The sequence below is a fragment of the Bubalus kerabau genome, chromosome 19, assembly GCF_029407905.1.
Source record: "Bubalus kerabau isolate K-KA32 ecotype Philippines breed swamp buffalo chromosome 19, PCC_UOA_SB_1v2, whole genome shotgun sequence".
NCBI classification, from domain to species: domain Eukaryota; kingdom Metazoa; phylum Chordata; class Mammalia; order Artiodactyla; family Bovidae; genus Bubalus; species Bubalus kerabau.
In genome coordinates this window covers 16,154,241-16,176,898 of record NC_073642.1, presented here as the reverse complement: position 1 = coordinate 16,176,898, position 22,658 = coordinate 16,154,241, and positions in this window count along the sequence as shown.

The following is a 22,658-nucleotide window of genomic DNA, read 5'->3' as shown; positions in this document are numbered from 1 at the left end:
ACCATGATTTCATTTATCCAGAGGTAAATTCTTTGCAAACATTGAAATTTTAGCTCATGATAGCACATAACTTATGGCATACTAACAACTGATTAATCTCACAAAAAGAGAGAACCATTAATATGCAAACAACACAAAACTCCAGATCCCATTGTGTGCGTGATTCCTGCAGTAAGCAGGGAGGTGAACACAAGGACTTTTGTTTGGCACTGTGTCCTATCCCCCAGCAGGGTGCCTGGCACAGGATGGTCAATTACTGTTTGTTGGACTGAATTGAATCTCATATTCTACTGTAAATATGCAGTCTTACTCTCTACTTTACCAAAGCAATCTTCATGCCAGTTTTAAGCTAAATCTCACCTGTACACTCTGGAAAACTCTCTTGGAGAAAATCATATTCCTTATTACCTTCAAAAAATACATCAAGCTCACAGCTTCGGTGATCAATTATTAATCTGCTGCTGCTGCTGCTGCTAAGTCGCTTCAGTCGTGTCCGACTCTGTGCGACCCCAGAGACGGCAGCCCACCAGGCTCCCCTGTCCATGGGATTCTCCAGGCAAGAACACTGGAGTGGGTTGCCATTTCCTTCTCCAATGCGTGGAAGTGAAAAGTGAAAGTGAAGTTGCTCAGTCGTGTCCGACTCCTATTGACCCCATGGACTGCAGCCTACCAGGCTCCTCCGTCCATGGGATTTTCCAGGCCAGAGTACTAGAGTGGGGTGCCATTGCCTTCTCCGAATTATTAACCTAGTCCTCCTCAAACTTAGCTGATGCTAGAATCACCTGGTGAACTTTCAAAGTTCCTGAAGCCCAGGTTGTATCACAGATCAATTGAATCAGAGTTGCTGGGGGTAAGACCCAGGTGGCAGTGTTTTTTAAATCTCCCCAGGTGATTCAAGAGATTCAATATACAGTTAAAGTTGAGACACAGTATAGTAGAACAGTCTTTGTGCAGTTCCTGTATTATTTCTGTAACTATACTGTTTTTATTTGTAATCTATGCTGCCCTAGTCCAGACCAGCACTGAAATATAATGGTTTCATATAAGCAATAATAGAATATTAGTCTTTGATATGGTCCCTTCCAGTGGAATTGTTCAAATCTCAGATACCTCTCTTAAGATTCAAGCGCCCAATTGCTAAGTCGTGTCCGACTCTTCATGACACCATAGACTATAGTCCACCAGGCTCTATCCATGGGATTTCCCAGGGAAGAATACTGGAGTGGGTTGTCATTTCCTTCTCTAAGGGATTTTACCAATCCAGGGATTGAACCCACGTGTCCTGCCTTGGCAGGCAGATTCTTTACCAAAGATTCGGGAATAATAGCAGTTTCTAGGGTTTCTTCCCATCCCGGTTTCCTGTTTTAAGAACTATATGAGTACTCCCCATTCACAGAAATGGGACACTAAAGTCATTGGTATCATCTATAACCCTGCTTCCCTCACTCCTATAATTCCCTCCCTGCTTCCTCTTGCCATAGCTCAAGGAATTTTAAATTTGAGAATACATCAGAATCAATCACAAGGAGAACTTGTGATAACATTCCTGCGACCTACCTCTAGAACTTCATATTCAGTTAGACTGGGATAGGGCTGGGAAATTCACATTTCCAACAACTTCCCAGGTGTTGATGCTGCTGGTCTGGGAACCACACTTGAAAAAGCACTGCCATCCCTGGTTAGATCTGATCCAGAATTGGCAATTAAATTCTCTTGTTCTTACATACATTGGATATAGAAAAATGGGCTTCCTTGGTGGCTAGGGCTTCCCTGGTGGCTCAGATGGTAAAGAATCCACCTGCAATGCAGGAGACCTAGGTTCAGTCCCTGGGTCAGGAAGATCCCCTACCAAAGGGAATGGCAACCCACTCCAGTATTCTTGCCTGGAGAATCCCATGTACAGAGGAGCCTGGTGGGTTACAGTCCATGGGGTCATAGAGAGTCAGACATGACTGAATGACTAACATACCTAGACAAATACTGATTGATTCCACTTCTATGAGGTACCTGCTGCTGCTGCTGCTGCTAAGTCGCTTCAGTCGTGTCCGACTCTGTGCGACCCCATAGACAGCAGCCCACCAGGCTCCTCTGTCCCTGGGATTCTCCAGGCAAGAACATTGGAGTGGGTTGCCATTTCCTTCTCCAATGCATGAAAGTGAAAAGTGAAAGTGAAGACGCTCAGTCATATCTGACTCTTAGCGACCCCATGGACTGCAGCCTACCAGGCACCTCCGTCCATGGGATTTTCCAGGCAAGAGTACTGGAGTGGGGTGCCATCGCCTTCTCTGATACGAGGTACCTAGAATATTCAAATCCATAGATTCAGAAAGTACTCTGGTAGATGCCAAGGTGGGCATATGGAGGGGAGTTGGTGTTTGACGGGGACAGAGTTTAAGTTTATGAAGGTGAAAACTTCAGGAAATGGATGATGGTGAGATTTGCACCAGGCTGTGAATGTACGTGGTGCCATTGTGCAGTTAGATACAGCTAAAATAGTGTGTTTTACATTATGTGACTTACAGTACAATAAAATGTTTGGGCTTTTTTGTTTGTTTGTTTCAAATTTTCTTGTTCTTGACTCCGAGGTAAACTCTGAAGACTACTGTGTTTGTTAGTTTCAAAGGACTGTTGGGACAGAAGACCACACATTTGTCCTATAGCTATTCGTACCCTTGGCTTTAAACACAGCGTCTTAGATTTGAAAAGTCTCCCTTTTTGAACTACTCTATTTTGATTGGACTCCTGTTACCTGCAGCCAGAAGCATCATGTCCAAGAGTCGGGTCTATGTCTCACCTGTGCTCTAACAGACCACGACTGGCCCCTTCCCCCTCCGGCACTGATATTTCTCTAGTTCCTGCTGATGTCCAGCCCTTGAGGTCAACTGCTATTTCTGCTCCTATTGCATTTTCCTGAAATGGAGACACAGCTTTCCTTTCACCATTTTAGAGTCTGAGAAGTCCACAGAGAAAAGCTGCTGGACATGCTACCTTTTGAAGGATGTCTAGTGATCTAGTTCATATTTTCAACTGGCTTTCTTGAAAGTGCAAACTTTTTCTCTGGCATGGACTCCCTGGAGCAGGGCTTCTGGGACCTCTGAGCATGGACACACCAGGCTACTTTCTAAGTATTCTCTGTTATGACTACCATGCAGTGTGTAAAGACTTATGTGTACTCAGTTGTCTCTCCGTTTGAATATCAGCAGGAGACCAGGTCCTTCCTGGGGGTGAGGGGGTGGCATTGTCCTTCACTTTGGGGACTCTTGGTTCTGGGTGTTGGAAGGCACCTATGCAGGGTATTTTCCATTTGACTTCCCAAGGAAACCTGGAAGAAATGCCCCATATAAGTGATTCAATCTATTAAATACCTGAGGCACGACTCTCTCTCTCTCTCAGCCCACCTGTGTGCCTATTCACACATACTCTTTTTCCTCCTAATACACAACTTTACTGGTTTTACCCCTTTCCATCTCTTTGTGGAAATTCATTTCTATCAAGCCAATGGGCCGGGCCCTTGTCACTGGTCCCTGGTGGTCTAGTGGCTAGGATTCAGTGCTCTTGCTGCCTCAGCCTGGCTTCAGTCTCTGGCAGGGAACTGAAATCCCACTTTGAGCCACTGCATCCCAAGGCCGCTGTGTCCAACTCTTTGCGACCCATGGACCATAGCTGGAGCGGGTTGCCATTTCCTCCTCCAGGGGATCTTTCTGATCCAGGGATCAAACCCACATCTCCTGCATCTCCTGTACTGGCAGGTGGATTCTTTACCACTGAGCCACCTGAGAATCCTGTGATACACTATGCAGGACAATTAAGAAGCATTTCTATTGCACAGAGGTATAGGACTGACTCAGTGGGCGTTTAGGTGGCTTCCATGTCCTGGCTACTGTAAATAGTGCTGCAATGAACATTGGGGTGTACGTGTAATATCTTTTTGAGCTATGGTTACTAGTGAGGAAAGGGGGAGCGGGATAAATTGGGAGATTGGGATTGACATATACACACTATTATACATAAAATAGATAATTTACAAGGACCCTTATAAGGCTTCCCTTGTAGCTCAGTCAGTAAAGAATCTGCCTTCAGTGCAAGAGACCCGTGTTTGATCCCTGGATTGGGAAGATTCCCTGGAGCAGGGAATGGCAACCCACTCCAGTATCCTTGCCTGAAAAATCTCATGGATAGAGGAGCCTGGTGGGCTGAGGGCCATGGGGTCATAAAGAGTTGGGCACAACTGAGCATCTAACACTTAATACTTATAAGGACCTACTGTATAGCACAGGGAACTCTATTCAATACTCTGTAATGACCTATGTGGGAAAAGAATCTTTAAAAGAGTGGATATATGTATACTTTGCTGTACAGCCAACAAAACATAAATCAACTATACTGCAATAATTTTTTTTTAATCCTACCTTTTGAGCTATCTGTCTAACCTTATAATCTATGTTTTTAAATCCAATTATCTGTGTCATTACCAGGCACTGTGCTGGGAGCATATCCAGTACTCTTGCCTGGAAAATCCCATGGCTGGAGAAGCCTGGTGGGCTACAGTCCATGGGGTCGCTAGGAGTCGGACACGACTGAGCGACTTCACTTTCACTTTTCACTTTCATGCATTGGAGAAGGCAATGGCAACCCACTCCAGTGTTCTTGCCTGGAGAATCCCATGGACAGGGGAGCCTGGTGGGCTGCCGTCTCTGGGGTCGCACAGAGTCGGACACGACTGAAGCGACTTAGCAGCAGCAGCAGTGCTAGGAGCATAGTATGGATTACCTCAGTCATTTATATGACAAACATACAGAATGGGGTATTTTAACCTTCACTGTGTAGGTGAGGAAACCAAGGCTTAGAACCTATGCACCCCAAAGTATAGGGCTAGGGAATAGAATTCATATAAATTCAGGTGTGTGTTGTGTATCATCTCCCTAGTCAGAAGGCAGACTCCAGGAGGGTAGAGATCTTGGTTCTGTGGCGTTGTGTTAATAGCAAGCATTTATTGGGCAGCAAATATTGCCCAACAGTCCAGTGTACTGAGATTATCTTGCATTTTCACATGAGGAAACCAGGGCACAGGGAGTTAGAGAAACTTGCTTTAGGCCACGTAGGTGCTAAGAGGTGGGCCAGGGTTCAAACCCAGGCAGTTCTTCTCAGCATTAGGCTGCATGAGAGTCACCTGGAGACCTTGTTAGAAGGCAAAGGGCTGGGCTGTCGCCCCAGGTCCGCGCGGGGCCTGAGAGTCCACATTTCTACCAAAGTCAAGAGATGCTGACTCTGCTGGCCTTAGACTCTTTGAATGGGGAGGGTCTGGACGAAGAGTCTGCTTTTACCTTTAAGCCACACTGCTTCTCCATTACAGTAAGTCCCCCACATACGAACCTTCAAACTCAAACTGTCAAAGATACAGACGCGCCCTGTGTGCCCGCTGTCATGTTGCACTACTGTGCTTTTCAAGGTCCTGTACTGCAAGGTGAAAAATGTTTTATTTATTTTTTGTGTTTGTGTTTTATGTACTATTTGTGTGAAAAGTATTATAAGCCTATTACAGCACAGTGCTATATAGCTGATTGTGTTAGTTGGGCACCTAGGCTAACTTTGATGGACTTACGAACAAACTGGACTTATGAACTATGTAGAGGATTTACTGTAGATTAACATTTGCTGATTGAGTGAAGGCAATACATTTGTCTAATAATAAACCAGCAATCAGCATAACTCACACCCGTTGACCATGTTAGTCAAGAATTTACATTTCTATTTCAGTGCGCACTCAGCTTTTACCCTAGTTATTCATTTGAATATAGGGGATGTGCCAGTCTCTTTGGAAGAAAACTATGTTAATTCATGCAAGAAATCATGCCTTGCTTCTCTTCCTTCAACAATTCCGTGGCCTCCCATTGAATTGGAATAAAACTAAACTGCTTATCATGGCCCAGGAGGCCCAGATGATCTGCACCCCTCCTCACCCCCCGCCCAGACATCTTCACTCTCTCTGCTCCTAGATCATGACATCCAGCACATTGGCCTTCCAACAGTTTCTAGAACAAGACAAGTTTTCTCCCCAGACTCAGGACCTTATATTTGCTGTTTCCCTTCATCTTCTCTCTCATTGTTCTTTCTGCTGTAAAATGAATAAATAAAAGACAGAAACAGACAGAAGACAAAGCAATAAAGGCTGATTTAATTCAGGAAGACTGGTTTCCCAGGTGGCATTGGTGGTAAAGAGCCTACCTGCCAATGCAGGAGACATTAAAAAAAAAAAAATGCATGTTCCATCCCTGGGTCGGGAAGATCCCCTGGAGGAGGGCATGGCAACCCACTCTGGTATTCTTGCCTGGAGAGTCCCATGGACAGAGGAGCCTGGCGGGCTACAGTCCATGGGGTCGCAAAGAGTCGGACCGACTGAAGCAACTTGGCACTCATGGTAGGGGAAGACATCAATAGAACACCAAGCTGCATTTTGAATACTACAAGGTCAAGGGGGAATTTATATCCGAGGAGCAAGTGGAGGTGAATGGATGGAAGATTACTAAGTTAGACATCAAGGATTAGGGGAATCCTGGAACTGACTTGATAGGATAAACTCTGAGATATATTTCACATTCCACATCTCCTATGCAAGGTGAGGATGAAGCTGCCCTCCTAGGGCTTTGCCTGAAACCACAACTTTTTGGACTTCTCCATCTCGGTCTAGCTGCCCTTTCGGGAGTCCTCCTGAGTGCATGCCCTTCATAAATTGCTTATACAGATTTGGATCTGCTTCTGGGAGTCCTGGCCTAGGAGCCCCACACAGGCGCACCTTTCTGTTGGGCACATCTGGGTGTAGAGCTGCTGGAGCAGAGAATATACCCGTTGTCAGTTTTCCAAAGTGTTTGCATTAATTAACCCTCCCACCAGCGGTGTATGAGCATGTCAGTTACGTCAAATCTTTGTCAAAACTTGCAAAAAGTCTTTTCCTCAATTCCTCATTTTTTTTCAATGGATCCTTATTGATTTTTAGATGTTCATATATATATATATATATATATATATATATACACACACACATATTCTTGATATGAGTGTTTTCCTAGTTCCTTGCAAGTCGTTTGCTAGATATGACCATAAATATTCTAGTCCCATTCTTAATTTTGAAAAACACAATCATCTGTGGACACTTATCTTTTTTTGTTTTTTTACTTTTCTAGTTGTTATACCTTTTATTCCTTTCTCTTACTTTCTGAAATACCTAGGTCCTCCAGTATGAGGTTAAGTGGAAATAATTATAAACAGCATCACTGTCTTAGACCCAAATTTGACTTTCACTACTTCAATGTTTTATGGAATGTTTGTGGATGAGGTTTCGTAGATAGATTCTGTATAATTAAGAAAGTTTCCTTCTATTCCTACTTTGTTAAAAATGTATGTTTTGTTTTCATGATCAAGAATTGAAGTTAATCAAGTAATTTTTACACATCTCTTGCAAAGACCATATGATTTTTCACTTCCTTTCTTTTAGTGTTAAAACTAACCTTGCTTTCATGGATTGCAGCTTGGTTGTGGTGCATTGTATATTGTTGGATTCAATTTGTTATTTTCTTTTTTTAGAGCTTTTACATCTATGTTCATGAGAGATATTGCAAAAGAACTTGGCTCTCTTGTAATGTCGCCATCAGGTTTGGTATTGAAGTTACGCTGGTTTCATAAATGTGTCATGAGGCCATCTCTCTTTCTAGTCTGGAAAATTTTATGTAACACTGGGTTCTTTACTCCTTGTATATTTTAAAGAATTTATCTCTGCGTTTTTCTTTTTTCTTGGATATTTGATCTCTAAGCATTCTGGCTGTCTTGGCTACTTTGTGATCTTTCACATATCTCTTTTTAACCAGATTAAAACTTTAACCAGATTTTATAGTTGTTCTTGGTAAGATGGAGGTTTGATAGAACTGAGTCATTTCAAGGCCTTGTTTTTAGGGCCATGTATAAATGAATAGTTGGAAACATTTGCACACTAGTATTTAATCACAACGGACCTTGGATTCTAGAGACTATTGAACAATGGGGATCCCTGACAATTTTTGAGTAGACAGATAATAGATCAGACCTAAAACTAGGAAAGTAAATGTGGCAATGATATATAACATGAAAAGAAAGAAGAACAGATAAGAGGTTATTCCAAAAGTTCACTGAAAGCAAGTTTCTGTTTAGGAGAATGCCAGCCAAAACATAAAAGATTTCCTTTCAATTAATGATTCTCCAAGTGGGTCAAGAAGCAGCAGCTCGCCTGGGAACTTGTTATCTGCACATTCCCAATGCTGCCCCAGATCTACGGAATCAGAGTGTCTAGAGGAGATGCCTTACAGTCTGTGTTCTAACAGACCCTCCACATGATTCTAATACTTATTCAATTAGGGAACCATTACTTTATACCAAGAGCTTCCCTGGTGGCTTAGACGGAAAAGAATTTGCCTGCAATGCTGGAGACCCAGGTTCAATCCCTGGGTTGGGAAGATCCCCTGGAGGAGGGAATGGCAGCCCACTTCAGTACTCTTGCCTAGAGAATTCCATGGACAGAGGAGCCTAGCGGGCTACAGTCCACGGGATCTCAAAGAATCAGACATGACTGAGCAACTAATACACACACACACACACACACACATACATACTTTAGAACAAATCTCACCTCCTTCACAGTTAGGGGTGACTGTATGATGCCAGTTGTGGCCAATGAAATGTAAGAGGAAGTCCAATCAGGGTAATTGGAAGAAAACTTTGCTCCCCTAATAAACAGGACAGATGAAACAGGCTGCCCATTTCCCTTCTTCCTGCCATGAATGCTGACTGACTTTGTGATCAAGAGGCAAAGGATCTGAGGGCTGAGAAATCCAACAGGTTGAGGGAAGTCCACTGAGAATTTCAAATCCCACCAAGAAATTCTCATCAGAGACAAATCTGTCCCTCTCTAACTCCTCCTGTCAGGGTACATCACTAAATATGATTTCTTGCTTGCCCAGGGCTCTGTGGAGCAAGAGAACAGTGATTTCTGGCAGAGGTGTCAATTGCAAGCAAGTGGGTGTGCCTGGCAGCTTCCGCCCAGAGCAGCACTAGCTCAGGGACTCAGAGCTCCATCTCCAAGTGTGCTCCAGATGGCAGCAGGGACCTCCCCAAGTCTCAAATGTGCTTGGGTGGCATTTAGGACTTGTGTGTGACTATCCTGTTCTCGAGGGACTAGCCCACATTGTATAACTACAACAAAAAAACTCTAGTGGGAAAAAGAAGCAGAGTTGCTTACAAGGAGACTGCCAGGAGGCTTCACCCACATATCTGCCTCCTGGTCCAAATTTCTGCTTTGAGTGGTAGGCACCCTTTTGGGTGCCAAGCAGATTCTTCTGTGAATAGGTACAAATCCTGAATCACCTCCATAGAGAGTTTTTTGGAACCGATCACCCTGCTCAAAACTACAAACCCTCCCCTAAACTCTAGCAGGCATACTTCCGCATCTTTGCTTTATTTTTCAGCTTAGTACTTATCACCATCTGGCATATGATATGCTTTACTTATTCAGAGGTTTATTGTCTTTCCTCCTCCCCTAGATTGTAAGGTTTACGAGGACAGTGATTTTTGCCTGTTTTGCTCATCCTTACAACCACAATATTTAGGAAAGTACCTGGCACTAGTAAATGCTCAATAAATGTTTGAGGATAGACATTTGTCAAGTGATTGGCTGATAGGTCCTGGAAAGTGGCATACCCTTTTCCTGTTTCTTGTCATTGTTTCTCTAAAGTATAAGCCTCTGGACCTCCTTTGATATGAATCTGCCTGGCAATTTTAGGGGACACCAGTTCGATCCCTGGTCTGGGAAGATTCCACATGCTATGGAGCAACTAAGCCCGTGTACCACAACTACTGAGCCCCAGCTCTGGAGCCCGAGAGCTGCAACTACTGAAGCCCGCTTGCCTAGAGCCTGTGCTTCACAACAAGGGAAACCACCACAATGAGAAACCCGCGCGCTGCACGGAAGAGCAGCCCCTGCTCCCCACAGCCGGAGAAAGCCCATGTGCAGCAACGAAGGCCCAGGGCAACCAAAAATACACAAATCATGTAAAAACTATGTGTAATCTTTATTAAAAAAATTAGACTGCAGATTCCACTACAGTTTATTCCATGTCAATAGAAACTGGGTGGATAATAATGAAAATGAAAGTCACTCAGCATGTCCGACTTTTTTCAACCCCATGGACTATATATTCTGTGGAATTCTCCAGGCCAGAATACTGGAGTGGGTAGCCTTTCCCTTCTCCAGGGGACCTTCCCAACCCAGGTCTCCCACACTGCAGGCTATTGATTAATAATAGCTATTGTTTAGGGCTCGCTATGTAGCAAATGAATGCTCAGTGCTATGGATGCACTATCTTTAGTTCTCAGACAGTACTGGCACCTTCAGCCCCATTTTACCAATGAGAAGAAGGAGGCTCAGACATCTCCGGTGGCTTACTCAGGCTCTCCCAGATCATCAGTGGCACGGTTGGGAAGTAGATTTAGGACTATCTGACTCAGCCTGGGCTTTCACCTGCTGCCTCATTGGAGAACAGTTTCAGCACTAGTTGACATATTTATGTTACCCTGATTCCTCCTTTCCTGCTAAAATGTAGGCATTTTTGGTGTGAGCCCAGCAATCAAATGACCAAATAGAGATGCTTTATCCAGAATTCCCTCCTGCCTGGAGAGATGATAGATGATAGACAGAGACAGATAGATAGATAGACAGACAGATTAAAAAATACTTGGCAGAAATTAAGTTCTAACAAATGTTGGCTATTTAGTTGTTAATGTACCTTCCAAAAGAAGAACGTAAAAGCATTTTATGTAGAATGAACACATTTCAGCAAAGTTTTTCTTTTTTTCTTTTTTTTAATTAGTATCAAGACAGACTATCTTGGATGGCCTATTTCCTAAAAAGATCCTAATTTTATTTAGACATTAGGGACTTCACTGGTGGTAGAGTGGTTAGGACTTTGCACTTCCAATTCAGGGACTGCAGGTTTGATCCCTGATCGGGAACTAAGATTCCACATGTTATATGGTATGGAGAAAATATAAATAATATTAAAAAAAAAAAAGACATCAGCATAGGTCTTAGAATTAGTGGTAATAATAGTGGCAAATATTTAGAGTGTTTATTTATGTGTAGGCTTAAAATCTGCAACAGCGTTATGAGCAGATACAGAGGTACACTCAGGTTTAACCAGCTGCTTTTGAGGAAATGGCCAACACTGTTTACACACCAACACTGTCTGCTCCAGGAGCACAAACATGACACAGAGGTCCTTATTTACCCACTGTCATTTCATGCTTTTACACCTTCACTCATGCAGTTCTCTCTTGGAAATGCCACTCCCCACTGGATGGCACTCAGTTCAGTTCAGTTCAGTTCAGTCTCTCAGTCGTGTCCGACTCTTTGCGACCCCATGGACTGCAGCATGCCAGGCCTCCCTGTCCATCACCAACTCCCGGAGCTTATTCAAACTCATGTCCATTGCATCAGTGATGCCATCCAACCATCTTATCCTCTGTTGTCCCCTTATCTTCCCATCTTCAATATTTCCGAGCATCAGGATCTCTTCCAATGAGTTGGTTCTTTGCATCAGGTGGCCAAAGTATTGGAGTTTCAGCTTCAGCATCAGTCCTTCCAATGAACACTCAGGACTGATTTCCTTTAGGATGGACTGGTTGGATCTCCTTACAGTCCAAGGGACTCGCAGGAGTCTCCTCCAACACCACAGTTCAAAGCATCAATTCTTCAGCACTCAACTTTCTTTATAGTCCAACTCTCACAGCCATACATGACTACTGGAAAAACCATAGCTTTGACTAGATGGACCTTTGTTGGCAAAGTAATGCCTCTGCTTTTTAATACGCTGTCTAGTTTGCTCATAGCTTTTCCTCCAAGGAATAAGTGTCTTTTAATTTCATGGCTGCAATCATCATCTTCAGTGACTTTGGAGCCTAAAAAAATAAAGTCTGCCACTGTTTCCACTGTTTCCCCATCTATTTGACATGAAGTGATGGGACCAAATGCCATGATCTTAGTTTTCTGAATGTTGAGCTTTAAGCCAACTTTCTCACTCTCCTCTTTCACTTTCATTAAGAGGCTCTTTAGTCCTTCTTCACTTTCTGCCATAAGGGTGGTGTCATCTGCATATCTGAGGTTATTGATATTTCTCCTGGCAAGCTTGATTTCAGCTTGTGCTTCATCCAGCCCAGTGTTTCTCATGATGTACTCTACATATAAGTTGAATAAGCAGGGTGACAATATACAGCCTTGATGTACTCCTTTTCCTATTTGGAACCAGTCTGTTGTTCTATGTCCAGTTCTAACTGTTGCTTCTTGACCTGCATATAGATTTCTCAGGAGGCAGGTAAGGTGGTCTGGTATTCCCATCTCTTTCAGAATTTTTCACAGTTTGTTGTGATCCACACAGTCAAAGGCTTTGGCATTGTCAATAAAGCAGAAATAGACGGTTTTCTGGAACTCTCTTGATTTTTTGATGATCCAGTGGATGTTGGCAATTTGATCTCTGGTTCCTCTGCCTTTTCTAAGTCCAGCTCTTCTAAACCTGCAAGTTCACTGTTCATGTCCTGTTGTAGCCTGGCTTAGAGAATTTTGAGCATTACTTTGCTAGTGTGTGAGTTGAGTGCAATTGTGGGGTAGTTTGAACATTCTTTGGCATTGCCTTTTTTTGGAACTGGAATGAAAACTGACCTTTTCCAGTCCTGTGGCCACTGCTGTGTTTTCCAGATTTGATGGCATATTGAGTGCAGCACTTTCACAGCATCATCTTTTAGGATTTGAAATAGCTCAGCTGGAATTCCACTAGCTTTGTTCATAGTGACGCCTCCTAAGGCTTATTTGACTTTGCATTCCAAGATGTCTGGCTCTAGGTGAGTGATCACACCATCATGGTTATCTGGGTCATGAAGATTTTTTTGTATAGTTTTTCTGTGTATTCTCATCATCTCTTCTTAATATCTTCTTCTTCTGTTAGGCCCATACTATTTGTCCTTTATTGTGCCCATCTTTGCATGAAATGTTCCCTTGGCATCTCTAATTTTCTTGAAGAGATCTCTGCCCTTCCTATTTCTATTTTTTCCCCTCTATTTCTTTGCACTGATTGCTGAGGAATGCTTTCTTATCTCTCCTTGCTATTCTTTGGAACTCTACATGCCAATGGATTTATCTTTCCTTTTCTCCTTTGCCTTTAGCTTCTCTTCTTTTCTCAGCTATTTGTAAGGCCTCTTCAGACAACCATTTTGCCTTTTTGCTTTTCTTTTTCTTGGGGATGATCTTGATCACTGCCTCCTGTACATTGTCACCAAGCTCCATCACTAGGAACTCCTATTTGTCCTTCAGAGTTCTTCTTAGGTATTGTGTTGCTTCCATAGGAAGCCATCCTAGATCCTCTTCATCTCAGTGATCTATTTCTCCACTGTGCATCCAGACACACTGCTCTTACTTGTAATATACATGTAATGCATATTAATTGGTCCTTTTCCTTCCTTAGAGTGTAAGCTTCATGAGGCTTACATCTTTCTGGTGAACAACACATGGGGTAGTAATGCCTGGAACAAGAACATTTAATAACTGAACTGAAATTGAAGGGTCTACAGTGGAAATACATCATAGCATGACTTGCAATGGAATTGAACAAGCCTACTAACTAACAAGGGGCTTCCCAGGTGGCACTAGTGGTAAAGAATCTGCCTGCTAATGCAGGAGATGCAGGAGATGTGGGTTCGATCCCTGGGTTGGGAAGATCTTCTAGAAAAAGGCTTGATAACCCACTCCAGTATTTTTTCATGGAGAATTCCATGGACAGAGGAGTCTGGCAGGCTGCAGTCCATAGGGTTGCAAATAGCCTGACTAGATTGAAGCAACTGAGCATGCACACATGCTCTAACTAATAACATACCCAGAATGTTCAGTTCAGTTCAGTTCAGTCGCTCAGTTGTGTCTGACTCCTTGCGACCCCATGAATCGCAGCACGCCAGGCCTCCCTGTCCATCACCAACTCCCGGAGTTCACCCAGACTCACATCCATCGAGTCAGTGATGCCATCCAGCCATCTCATCCTCTGTCATCCCCTTCTCCTCCTGCCCCCAATCCCTCCCAGCATCAGAGTCTTTTCCAATGAGTCAACTCTTCGCATGAGTCCATTCTGAAGGAGATCAGCCCTGGGATTTCTTTGGAAGGAATGATGCTAAAGTTGAAACTCCAGTACTTTGACCACCCAGAATGTTAGACGTCCCTAATTCCTCCTGACTGGATGCTCTCAAGTGTCATCTTTGCAATCTTTTTTTTTTTTTGAGTCTGTAATTTATTTATTTATGTATGCCATTCTGGGTCTTCCTTGCTGTGCACAAGCTTTCTCTGGTCATGCTGAGCAGGGGCTACTCTCTAGTTGTGGGGCACAGGCTTCTCATTGTGGTGGCTTCCCTTGCTGTGCAAGATGGACTCAAGGGCACCCAGCCTTCCGAATTTGCAGCATGAGGGCTCAGTGGTTGTGACTTGCAGGCTTAGTTGCTCCACAGCACGTGGGGTCTTAGTTCCTGGACCAGAGATTGAATGCATGTTCCCTGCATTGGCCAGCGGGTTCTTTACCACTGGACCACCAGGTAAGTCCCCGAGTCTGTAATTTTTGAGCATATGCAATGGCTGTAACAGTGTTATGTAGGAAAAAAGAAAAAGACAGTTTCCTCTTGTATTTCTCCTTTACGTTCACGTTACTATCACATTCACACTCTTGACTCCAGATGCGTGTGTGTTTCCCCCCACCAAGAAATTCTCTGAAACTCCAGCTGAGTGTCTTACAATCTAATTGAGTTTTGATACCCTTAACCTGGTCAGGTGGTCTGCTATTCCCATCTCTTTCAGAATTTTCCACAGTTTATTGTGATCCACACAGTCACTGCAGATGGTGATTGCAGCCATGAAATTAAAAAATGCTTACTCCTTGGAAGGAAAGTTATGAGCAACCTAGATAGCATATTAAAAATCAGAGATATTACTTTTCCAACAAAGGTCCGTCTAGTCAAGGCTATGGTTTTTCCAGTGGACATGTATGGATGTGAGAGTTGGACTGTGAAGAAGGCTGAGCACCGAAGAATTGATGCTTTTGAACTGTGGTGTTGGAGAAGACTCTCGCGAGTCCCTTGGACTAAAAGGAGGTCCAACCAGTCCATCCTAAAGGAGATCAGTCCTGGGTGTTCATTGGAAGGACTGATGCTAAAGCTGAAACTCTAATACTTTGGCCACCTCATGTGAAGAGTTGACTCATTGGAAAAGACTCTGATGCTGGGAGGGATTGGGGGCAGGAGGAGAAGGGGACGACAGAGGATGAGATGGCTGGATGGCATCACTGATTCGATGGACGTGAGTCTGAGTAAACTCCGGGAGTTGGTGATGGACAGGGAGGCCTGGCGTACTGTGATTCATGGGGTCGCAAAGAGTCGGACACGACTGAGCGACTGAACTGAACTGAACCCTTAACCTGGAGATAGCATCACATTCCACAGAATGAGAGCTCAGTCCCACAAGTCTGCCCCCACCCTACTTCAGACCACAATCGCCAAGTCCCAGGTTGTCACCTGTGATTCTGACCTAATGGCTATAAACCTGAGATTCCCAAGACCTCTTTCTTGGGTTTGTTTGGATTTGTTTGTTAGAGCAGCTCACAGAGTTCAGGGAAACACTTAGGCTACAAGTTTATTGAAGGATATGATAAAGGATGGGCTCCCCCAGTGGCCCAGGAATAAAGAATCTGCTGCAATGCAGGAGCCGCAGGAGATGCAAGATTGATCCCTGGGTTGGGAAGATCCCCTGAAGGAGGACACGGCAGGGCTTTTGCCTGGAGAATCCCATGGACAGAGGAACCTGGCAGGCTATAGTCCAGAGGGTCACAAAAAGTTGGACATGACTGAACCAACTTAGCATGCATGCAGGCATGATAAGGGATAGAGATGAAGAGATACATAAGGTAAGGGCAGGGAGGGTCAAAAGTGCAAGAACTTCTGTCCTCGTGGAGTGGGGGTGTGTTACCCTCCTGGTGTGTGGATGTGTTCTTCAGCCTGGAAGTTTTCCAAACCCCATACTGTTGGGATTTTTATGGAAGCTTCCTTACATAAGCATGAGTGACAAATGAGCGAGTGACGTCACTCAGTCGTGTCTGACTCTTTGAGACCCCATGGACTGTAGCCTACCACGCTCCTCCATCCATGGGATTTTCCAGGCAAGAGTACTGGAGTGGGTGCTATTTCCTTCTCCAGAGGATCTTCCCAACCCAAGGATAGAACCCAGGTCTTCTGCATTGTAGGCAGACGCTTTACCATCTGAGCCACCAGGGAAGTACATAGGCATGATCAATTGTTAACACCATCTCCAGCCCCTCTCCCCTTTCTGAAGAATGGAGGGTGGAGATTAAAATTCTAAGGTAGGATCCAATCACATCTGGGTCTTACTGGCAATGGACCCCAATCGAGGAGCCCACTCAGAGTCACCTCATGAGAACAAAAGATGCTCCCAGAGCTCTTATCACTTAGGAAATTCCAAGGGTTTTAGGAACTCTGAGCCAGCAATGGTGATGAACCCCAAACATAGATTTCTTATTATAAATTGCAATACCGAGCATAATGTGTTAAGCATAATCAGGATTAAAGGGAGCTATAAACATGGTCCTTGAACTACTCTGCATCAAAGGAAGAAATGAGGGACTTGGAGGCTGAAATCTGCTCATTTCCTAGTCTAAATCTCTAGCAGGTAGTGCTGAAATACTGCATTTGGAGAGAAATTTGACCTTCTCATAGGAAACACTTCAAACTCAACCATTTAATTATTTTAGGTCTAGACTAAAGAACTCCTTCCCTGGGTCTCAGACATACAACATTGGAACATTTCAGCCAAGAGATAAGCTGATTGGCATTTTAATGGATTTCTCTGCAACAGGCTTGACTCAGAGCACCCATCCACAGCTTGTTCAACTATCCAGGGATGCAAAAGGCTTGTCCTGGGTTTCAAAACCTTTCCAACGTTTTTCTAGAAGCTGTCTCTGCAAAGATGATAGAATACTGTCTACGTGTCTGAAGTTCCACAGGCACTATGCAAGGGAGAGACAGTGTGTTTATTAAACAGAGGAAAGTTTCTCTTAGGAGTATTGGAAGACAGCCAAGAACTCAAGCTCTTTAAGGCTTGACTTCTTTGGGAAATTATTAAAATGAAATGAGTCTTTCCTTTGATAAATGGGTTGACCCACCTTTCCTGATTTCCACCTCTATAATCTGCCATGAATCTCATGTCAAAGTCATCTCTCTGACCTCAGAACACAGAGGGGCTCTTTATCTCGGACTGGTACCTATGTATCATTGGAAAATGGTGAATTCAGCAAAGCTAAGTGGGTTTCTTTACAACGGGAGGTCTCAAGTCTTCAGTCTCCATGATGTGAACAGAGCATGCAGTGTTTCCCAAGATTATTTAACCATGAAATCACTGTCTTTCTTTTATGTGGATATTTCATGGGGCTATTTGGCCACAAGTGCACACTCTGAAATAATCAGAAATTTGATCTCAAGTTTGAAGGCTTTATAATAAGTACAAGAAGCCCAGTACAGAAGATTACATACAGTATGACTCCATTGATATGAAGTATCCAGAACAGGCATGTCTATAGAGACAGAAAGCAGATTAGTATCTGCCAAGGAATGGGGTGAAGACATGGGGAGTGAGGTGTGACTACTAATGGGTAAGAGGTTTCTCTTGAGGTGATGAAGTGTCCTAAAATTAGACTATGGTGATGATGGCCTAATTCTATAAATATACTTTAAAACCATGGAACTCTATACTTTAAACAGTATAGAATTTTATGATATGTAAATTATATTTCAACAAAGCTGTTAAATTTTTTTACAAAGATGATATAAAGATCATTTCACTCCTACCAATTAAAGTAGTTTTTTCTTTACTTCCCTTTCTTCTTCTTTTTTTTTTTTTTAAATCTCTTTTCTCTCCCTAATCATTTTTGGTCTGTCATACCAAATCAACCCCTTCCATTATTTTCCAAGGCTAATTTTACTAATAAGGAATATATATATGTACTTATTTAAAAATTACAATGAGTACTGACTTCCCTGTTGGCTCAGATAGTAAAGAATCTGCCTGCAAAAATGCAGGAGACTTGGGTTCGATCCCTGGGTTGGGAAGATCCCCTGGAGAAGGGAATGGTGATCCACCCCAATATTCTCGCCTGGAGAATTCCACAGACAGAGGAGCCTGGCGGGCTACAGTCCATGGTGTCGCAAAGAGTCGGACGTGGCTGAGCAACGAATGCTAAAACGACACACTGAAAAGTGTAAAATGAGAAATAAGTGCTTTCGTTTCTCTCTGAACCTCTGTCCCATTCTCAGAAGTAACTGCGGCCTCTTACGGTCCCTTTAGAAACTGTTTTCACATCTGCAGTCTCTGTTCACATGGTGCCGATATTTTTACACAGACTGGACCATACTTGATTCTGCATCTTGTTTGTCTCATTTAGCGTTGCATTTTGGGAATCTTTTCATGTTTGTACATATAGACCATTTACATCTTTTCAACAGCAGCACAGTGTTCATTGAATATTTATGTCATATGTATTCTATCACTTTCCTATTAAGAGATATTGAGATTGTCTCCAGATGTGAGTAGTTTTTGTTTCATCTGCTTTGCTATTACAAACTGTGCTACAATAAACATCTTTGTGTGTTGGTGCTTATAAGATAATAACTCGGAAGTGTTCAGAGGTTAAAAGCCATGTGACTTTGGATGTGAATAAGTGTGACTAGGTTGCCTTGTGAAATCATGCCCCCACATATAATGCCATCCTCAGGGGATGAGATGAGAGAGCTGACATGGATGTTTAAAACTCCCCTAGCCCAGGACAGGTTCTAATCTCTCTCACTCCACAGCCCCAACCACACCCAAGCACTGCCCAGGCTAACATCTTGTTGTTGTTGTTGTTTAGTCACTAAGTCATCTCAGACTCATTGCAACCTCCTCTGTCCTTCACTATATCCTGGAGTTTGCTCAAATTCATGTCCATTGAGTTGGTGATGCCATCCAACCATCTCATCCTCTGTCATCCCCTTTACCTCCTGCCCTCAATCTTTCCCAGCATCAGGGTCTTTTCCAATGAATCAGCTCTTTGCATCAGGTGGCCAGTGTATTGGAACTTCAGCTTTAGCATCAGTCTCTGCAATGAGTATTCAGGGTTGATTTCCTTTAGGATTGACTGGTTTGATCTCTTTGCAGTCCAAGGGGCTCTCAAGAGTCTTCTCCAGCACCACAACTTGAAAGCATCATTCTTCGGTGTTCAGCCTTCTGTCTGGCCCAACTCTCATCCAAACATGACTACTGGAAAAACTATACCTTGTACTATACAGCCTTTGTCAGCAAAGTGACATCTCCACTTTATAATACACTATCTGGTTTGTCTTGTCCCAACACTGTAATGATGTGTTTTATTCTTGGAATGCCACCTTCCTCACTGGAAGATGCTCACCTTACTCTGTTCTTTGTAGTTTTCCTTCTTGATAGCGAAGTTTGAGCCAGAGACACAATCAATATGCAAACTTGCAAACGGGCCATTATTGCCCTGTCTAAGAAAGGGCATGTTCTGGTTTTATGATTCTCTGACGGCTGGTCTTAGTTCTTGCTTTGCATTCCTACTTAACCTTGAATAAAATCACTTAACTTCTGACAGCTTCTGTCACTGCATCAACTTAAGTAGCTGGTGGGGGTTAGTGGCAGAAGGTGATGTCAGCCACATGCAACGTTTTCAGTATTGGCATGTGTGAAGGGACGTGGAGGTGGGCGTAATACTAAATGGCTATTTTTTAGTTTTCAGGGAACCAGTAAAAGTATGGCTAGAATAACATTGTGAACATTTTAGTTCTCTTACTGATGGTTCGACACAACCAAAAGAGATATGGTTTGAGCTGTGATGTAGGTTGTCACTCTTCTTTTAATTAATTTTTACTGGAGTATAGTTGTTTTACAATGTCATGCTAGTGTCTGCTGGAGAGCAAAGTGAATCAGTTACATGTGCACATATATCCCCCTTTTAAGGGTTTCCTTCCCATTTAGGTCACCACAGAATATCGAGTAGAGTTCCCTGTGCTATAACTTGTTACTTTTAAGAAAGAACTTTTGTGGAATAGAAAAATCCAAGCCTGTCTAAGGCTAAACACACTTACACTATCAGAATCAGACCCAGTTGTGTCACACACTTAGATTATTGGAAATACCCTACTTTTACTCTCTTTACCATACTGCCTTCTTCTAAAGTCAAATTTCGAGCCCCAGCTAAAATACAGTTTTGACACCACATTATTATAAGTGCCCTGGAAGTGCTAACAAAGGAAGAGTAAATACTTCCTGTTCTTAAGCTTTTGGTTAAACACTTCATAAGAATTAACTTACTCGCTTCTCAAAACAACCCAATGATAACAGAGACTGTAATTATTCCCATTTTACAGAGAAGAAAATAGAGACTTAGAGAAATGACGCAGCTGGCCTGATCTGATATTTCTAGCAAGGGGTGGAACTAGGTATCGGTCTCAGGTGAGTCTGACATGCATGCAGGCTCCAAACCACGGGGTTGGGCGGTGCCTCGAGGTGGCCTTTCCTCAGCCCAGGCTCTGATAATGTCACATCTTCTCTCCATAGCTGGACCTCACCCCATGTGCTGTTCTCAGCCTCTGAACCCAGTTCTAACAGTCTCAAACCATGGCTCAGAAGTCAACATCAATTCCTCCTGGTGGCCGGTCCAGCTCACCATGAACCCAGGACTTTTCTCAGCACATGCTCTTTTCCATGTCCTTCGGCATCTGCCTGAGCTGTATCTCAGTGATGTGCCGGGCACTTCTACTTCATGCATCCCTCCTCCCAACTTCTCCCCAACTCCCAGCTCTCCCTGCAGGACTGTGTGTCTGGACTGCAGCTGTTTAGTTGGTGAGAAACGTCACCATCAGAACTCTTCCACATCCTAGCAGACAGACATTCCACACCAGCTGCTGTTCCTGCTCTGCCCCATTACTCACTCTGGCTTCTCCCCGGACTTTACTTAGGTGCCTGCAGTTGGGTCTGTCCGCCCCAGCACCTGCTTCACTGCAGGACAGGAACCAGTTCTAACCCCAGCCCTTCTTAGTCTGGCTATTTTTGGTATCCTTGAGTGGTCTGCATACATGCAAGCTCTGAGAGATACAGTCATACTGAGTCCCATGTATTTCATGTTCCCCACTTCAGAAGTCAGAGGCAAGAAAGGCCATAGGTCTTTCCTGTCCAAAGAATGTGCACCTCCAAAGAGAAGGGCGATTTAAGGAAGGAAAACCAGCTTTCCCAGGTGGTACTAGTGGTAAAGAACCCACCTACCAATGCAGGAGATGTAAGAGATGCAAGTTCCATCCCTGGGTCAGGAAGAGCCCCTGGAGGTGGACACAGCAACCCACTCCAGTATTCTTGCCTGGAGAATCCCATGGACCAAGGAGTCTGGTGGGCTACTGTCCATAGGGTCACAAAGAGTTGGACCCAACTGAAGCGACTTAGTGCACAAGCGTTGCACAAGAAGATGAATAATTTAAGGAAGGATGGCCAGGCAAGGAAAGATAAAGTGAGTCCATTTCTGAGGCATTCTATAAGTGACATCGTAAGAAGTTAATGTTTTCACTGGTATCCTGATGGATATTCCCATGAATAGACCAAATGTTTGTGGGGGAGAATGGGAGGGGAGGAGGAAAGTCTGTCTGCCTTGGGTGAGTCCCAAGAACACTTCAGACCACAGTTTCTCATCTCCAGATGCAGACTGTGAAAGTGGTTTGTCGAACCTAAAACAATGGTCAACACTGGAGATTTCCTGAAATTAACTTAGTATTAAATGTAAACACTATTGATATCATGTGTAAAGTAGATAACTAATGAGAATCGACTATATAGTATAGGAAACTCTACTCAATGCTCTGTGGTGACCTAAATGGGAAGGAAATCCAAAAAAGTGGGGATAAACATATATGTATAGCTCACTTTGCTGTACAGTAGAAAGCAACATAACATTGAAAAGCAACTAACCAATAAAAATTAAATAAAATAAATAAAAGCAGAAAACCACAACTTGGTGTTAAACGAGTTAGAAGTCCAGGGGTGACAGGCCCTACAAGAAATAAACATCATTAAATTTTTTTTTTATTGAAGTTTAGTTGATTTATAATACTGAAACATCATTTTCTTAATTATAACAATTTCAGTTTGGACCTACATGGTGCCTAAATGCCTTATATGAGTATGCTTGCCATCGTATGTTTTAGGTTCTTCCTTTAAACTTACTTGAATTTTTCTTTGAACAACAGAATGGAAAAGCATTTTAAGAACAATTTCTTTGGTCCTCATCTTAGTCTATTCATATGTCTGTTTTAAACATTTAAAGGAGAAAGTATCTAGGGAATGATTAAATTGTATCTGGTGGGATAGTTCCCCCCTGATGGGAGAGTAGATGGAATTGGGGGATTTGAAGCAACCCTAAGAATATAATACCATGCTACTGAGCTACAAAAATCCTGCCTGATTTGTAAATTTGTGTTTCCATGGCAACACAAGTGTGTAGTTAAAT